This window comes from Elephas maximus, chromosome 15 (assembly GCF_024166365.1).
Source record: "Elephas maximus indicus isolate mEleMax1 chromosome 15, mEleMax1 primary haplotype, whole genome shotgun sequence".
Classification (NCBI taxonomy): Eukaryota; Metazoa; Chordata; class Mammalia; order Proboscidea; family Elephantidae; genus Elephas; species Elephas maximus.
The window spans coordinates 10162634-10168633 of record NC_064833.1 but is presented as its reverse complement, the minus strand read 5'-3'; positions in this window follow the sequence as shown (position 1 = coordinate 10168633).

Sequence of the window (6000 nt, the reverse complement as noted above, 5' to 3'; positions counted from 1 at the left end):
CTCTTATAAGGCCCCCGTGATTATACTTGGCCCACCTGGTGATCCAGATACTCTCCCCATCTCCAAATCCTTAACTTAATTACATCGGCAAAGTCCCTTCTACCATGGGTAACAGATTCATAGGCTCCAGGGATTGGGACATGGACATCTTTGGGGACTTCTATTCAGCCTAACATGGGGGTGCTGTCTTAGTTATCTACTGCTGCTATAGCAGAAATACCACAAATGAATGGCTTTAACAAACAGAAGTTTATTCTCTCACGGTTTAGCAGGCTAGAAGTCTGAATTCAGGGTTCCAGCTCCAGCGGAAGGCTGTCTCTTTCTGTTGGCTCTGGGGTTAGGTCCTTGTCATCCACCTTCCCCCAGTCTAGGGTGTCTCAGAACAGGGACCCTGCGTCCAAAGGATGTGCTTCCCTCCCGGTTCTTCATTCTTGGTGGTAGGAGGTCCCTTTCTTCTCTGCTTGATTCTCTCTTTTATATCTCAAAAGAGATTTACTCAAGATACAACCTAATCCTGTAGACTGAGTCCTGCCTCATTAACATCAGAGAGGTTAGAATTTACAACACATAAGAAAATTACATCAGATCACAAAACAGTGGACAACCACGTAATACTGGGAATCATGGCCCAGCCAAGCTGAAACACAATTTTTGGGGCACACAATTCAATCCATAACAGGCGTACTTCCAGAGAGTCCTAGATGAAGATAAAAGCAGGTAGGTAGCCTGGTTCAGAGGTCCCGGTTGTTCCGTAGTCTTTCCTGGCATCTTGTTCTCCAGCCCCAGCCTCTAGGCACAGCCTACCAACTAAGGCTTGGGTTGGGTCTCATCCCCATTGCTTTCCCTGGTAGCATCTAAGCCACCGCATAGTACCCAGCTTTGCACAATCTATGCACATTAAATAAACACAGTTATTCTCAAGATCCTTTTTAGATGTGAACTCAGCCATCATTCACAGATGCCCTGAGGGCCCTGGGCTCTGTGGTAGACCTTGTGTACCACATGGCTTTAATTGTCACCGTCACCCTGCAGGACAGGTGTTATTAGGCGCACCCCACAAGGAGGAAACAGAGCTGAAGAAAGACACTCCTTCCACCAGCGGGGGTCTTCCAGAGAGGTTGGTGGGTGCAGTCGAGGCCAGGGGTGGAGAGGGCAGCTATGAATCGCCAATGACCTTGGTCAGATGTCAGAAACACACAGAGCCGGATCCAGGAGCCAGCGGGGCATATTTTCTGGGTGGGAGTGATTTTGGTCTCTTCATCCCCGTAACCGAATAAAATGCATTTGTTTCCTCACCCTGCTGATCAGGGTTTTCATTTCTTCTGTGAAAATGGTTCTGGAGCAATAGCCATTTAAGAAGATTTATTGCTGAAATGAAAACTCCAAGAAGGTAAAATTAGAAAACATCTGCTGGAGTGGAATGCTGTCTCTTGCAATGCAGCTGCCTGGCTGCTTGAGGGATGCCAGGCTTGAGTGGGCGAAGGTGAGGAAGGGTCATGGTGGAGACCCCAACTCCAACCAGCGGTGTTATTGACACGGAGCCCTTGGCATGTCTGGACCTCTGTCACCCTCCCCCCAGCCCATACACACACATTAAAAATGTTACATATTTTCTCGTTCTGCTGACCTCAAGGTTCTGTTTTAAGGGCTAATAGAAGGCTGTATTTGTACAGGAATTCCTGGGTGGTGCAAACGGTTAAAATACTCAGTTACTAACTGAAAGGTTGGAGGTTCGAGTCAGCCTAGAGATGCTTTGAAAGAGAGGCCAAACAATCTGCTTTTGAAAAATCAGCCATTGAAAGCCCTATGGAGCACTGTTCTCCTCTGACACATGGGTTCACCATGAGTTGGAGTCAGCGTGATGGTAATTTTTTTTCTTTAAATATTTGTACAGAGAGTAGCTGTCTTGAAATGGATACACTGCATAAACCGGAGAAGAGAAGTAGAGGCTGGCCTTTAGGCGAAAGGAAGAGGTATGAGTGGGGGGAATGGATAGACGAGCAGAGAACAAGGATGGATGAGGCACCCCTGAGGTTAAGTGCATAGGCTCTGGAGCCAGACTGCTGGGTTTGAGTCCTATTCCTTCCTCCCCTCAGAGGTGTGGTCTTGGGAAAGATTACTGTTGTGGATTGAATTTTGTCCCCCCAAAATATGTGTCAACTTGGCTAGGCCATGATTCCCAGTATTATGTGGTGGTCCACCATTTTGTGATCTGAAGTGATTACCTTATGTGTTGTAAATCCTAACCTATGCATAGGTTAGAATCGACTCAATGGCATTGGGTTTTTTTTTTTTTTTGGTTATGATGTTACTGAGGCAGGATTAGAGGCAGTTATGTTAATGAGGCAGGAGTCAATCTACAGGATAAGGTTGTGTCTTGAGTCAATCTCTTTTTGAGATATAAAAGAGAGAATTGGCTGAGAGGAGGGAGACCTCATGTCACTGAGAAAGAAGTGCCAGGGACAGAGTGAGTTGTTTGGACTGGGATCCCTGTGCTGAGAAGGCCCTAGACTAGGGGAAGATTGATGACAAGGACCTTCCCTCAGAACTGACAGAAAGAGAAAGCTTTCCCTGGGAGCAGGCACCCTGAATTTGGACTTCTAGCCTCCTAGACTGTGATAGAATAAACTTCTGTTTGCTAAAGCCATCCACTTGTGGTATTTCAGTTGTAGCAGCACTAGATAACTAGGACAGTTACTTTGCTGAGTCTCGGTTGACTCATCCGTACAATAAACGTGACCATCATAATACCTGCTACACAAAGTTATAAGAACTAAATCAGAAAACGTTCAGAAATGTAACCTCTTTAGAACAATGCCTGGCACATAGTGTTCAAAAAATATTCTTATAAGTGAACTAAAATATTTAAGTAATGTTGATGATGTAATTCATGCTTTAGAGCTAAGAACACTTACACTCAGAATGGTTTTCCCTTTTCCCCGGCCATATGATTAGTATCTAAAAAAATACCTACTAAATAGCTCAGATTCTGGTAGGTCACAAAAAGAAGTTAATAATGAAAGACGTGGTTCTTGCCTTCAAGGTGTTGGGATCTCCTTGAAAATTGGGATAAAGTAAAATGAAATCCTTGACAACTTTAATCTTTTCTCCTTTATCATGATGTTGCTTATTGGTTCAGTTGTGAGGGTTTTTGTTTTCTTTATGTCGACTTGGAATCCATACTGAAGGCTGTGGTCTTTGATCTTCATCAGTAAGTACTTCAAGCTCTCTTCACTTTCAGCAAGCAAGATTGTGTCACCTGCATAACGCAGGTTGTTAATGAGTCTTTCTCCAGTCCTGATGCCCCATTCTTCCTCATATAGTCCAGCTTCTCGGATTATTTACTCAGCATACAGATTGAATAAGTATGGGGAAAGGATACAACTCTGACACGCACCTTTCCTGACTTTAAACCACGCAGTATCCACTTGTTCTGTTTGAACGACAGCTTCTTGATCTATGTAAAGGTTCCTCACGAGCACAATTAAGTGTTCTGGAATTCCCATTCTTTGCAATGTTATCCATAATTTGTTATGACCCACACAGTCGAATGCCTTAACATAGTCAATAAAACACAGGCAAACATCCTTCTGGTATTCTCTGCTTTCAGCCAGGGTCCATCTGACATCAGAAATGATATCCCTGGTTCCACGTCTTCTTCTGAATCCTGCTTGAATTTCTGGCAGTTCCCTATCCTTATACTGCTGCAGCCACTTTTAAATGATCTTCAGCAAAATTTTAGTTGTTTGTGATATTAATGATATTGTTCAATAGTTTCCACATTCGGTTGGATCACCTTTCTTGGGAATAGGCGTAAGTATGGATCTCTTTCAGTTGGTTGGCCCGGTAGCTATCTTCCAAATGTCTTGGCATAGACTAGTGAGCACTTCCAGTGCTGCATCCATTTGTTGAAACTTCTCAGTTGGTATTCCATCAATTCCTGGAGCCTTGTTTTTTGCCAGTGCATCAGGGCAGCTTGGACTTCTTCCTTCATTACCATCAATTCTTGATCATATGCCACCTCCTGAAATGGTTGAATGTTGACTGACCAATTCTTTTTGGTACAGTCACTCTGTGTATTCCTTCCATCTACTTTTGATACTTCCTGTGTCACTTAATATTTTCCCCTTAGAATTCTTCACTACTGCGACTCGAGGCTTGAATTGTCTCTTCAGCTTTTCAGCTTGGAAATGCTGAGTGTATTCTTCCTCTTTGATTTTCTATCGGGTCTTTTCGCATGTCATTATAATACTTTGTCTTCTGGAGCCACCCTTTGAAATCTTCTTTTCAGTTCTTTTATGTAATAATTTCTTTCATTTGCTTTAGCTACTCGGTATTCAAGAGCAAGTTTCAGAGTCTCTTCTGACATCCATTTTGGTCTTTTCTGTCTTTTTAATGACTTCTTGCTTGCTTTCTGTATGATGCCCTGGATGTCATTCCACAACTCACGTGGTCTTTGGTTATTAGTGTACAAGGCATCAAATCTATTCTTGAGGTGATCTCTAGATTCAGGTGGGATATACTCAAGGTAGTACTTTGGCTCTAGTGGGCTTGTTCTAATTTTCTTCAGCTTCAACTTGAACTTGTATATGAGCAATTGATGGTCTTTTCCACAGTCAGCACTTGGCCTTGTTCTGACTGATGATAATGAGCTTTTCCATCGTCTCTTTCCACAGACGTGTTCAATTTGATTCCTGTGTATTCCACCTGGTGATGTTCACGTATACAGTTGCTGTTTATGTTGTTGAAAAAAAATGCAATGAAGAAGTCGTTGGACCTTCAAAATCATATCATGCAACCTCGGGCATCATTTCTATCACCAAGGCCATATTTTCCAACTACCAAACCTTCTTCTTTGTTTCCAACATTCGCATTCCAATCACCAGTAACTACCAATGCATCCTGATTGCAAGTTTGAACAATTTCAGACTGCAGAAGTTGGTAAAAATCTTCATTTTCTTCCTCTTTGGCCTTAGTGGTTTGTGCGTAAATTTGAATAACACTCATATTCACTGCCCTTGTGGGCGTACGGATATTATCCTATTACTGACAGCATTGTACTTCAGGAGAGATCTTGAAATGTTCTTTTGGATGATGAATGCAACGTCATTCCTCCTCAAGTTGTCATTCCTGGCTTGTTTTTTTGGAGGGTTAAGAATCCTTAAAAAAAAAAAAAAAAAAAAAGAATATCAAAGAATCCCAAGTGTAGTGTGGCTGTACACAATAAATAGTCCCATCTTCCTGATGCCCTATCCCGCTGGGGTTATTAGTAAGATGTGTTCAGGGACTGAATAGGAAAAAGACAACAGAAAAGTGTTTTCCTCTTCAGTGAGGGTACTCCTTGTGCCAATCCTTGAATTTGGTCTCGAATCACAAGGTGATTGGTTCTGAGAGGGGGCATTTCAGTTGTCAGGTGGAAGAAAGTTGGCGCATGGGGATGGGGAGATGGCCCTGCTTGGCTGCCGAGGCAGGAAGACTCCAGGTGGGGGAATGTCACGGTGCTGAAACTCCCTGCTCCCAGGCAGGACCTCGCATTCCCCCTCCTCCACACACCATCCTGTGCCCTTCATGGCCCTGGCCTCACTGTGCGCAGAGGGCCAGCCAGGCCTACAAAGGCTGTCGTGACCGTAGCACCACATCCTTAATTAAGAAGAAAACAGTGTGGAGAATTAGGGCCACATGAAAGGACAGCTCTGCATTTCAGAAGGTGACCATTCTGAGGAGCCCAGCCACAACGCCCCAGAAGGTCAGATGGCTCTCCAAGCTTCCCTGGAGCTACGCCGGGGTGGTGGGGAGAGGGGGCCAGAGCAGGCAGGCCGATCCCTGCCTCTGTCCATCCCTCTCCCTCTCTGTCTTGATTCTGACCTTCCTAGTGATTCGACGATTTATTTTTCCCCCTCTCTGTTTTGGTTTTGTTTCGCCCTTAGATGTGGTGTTCTACTAGATTAGGACTGTGGAATTGTACTCCTGTGATGGATAATGCAGTGGTCCTTCTCCAAA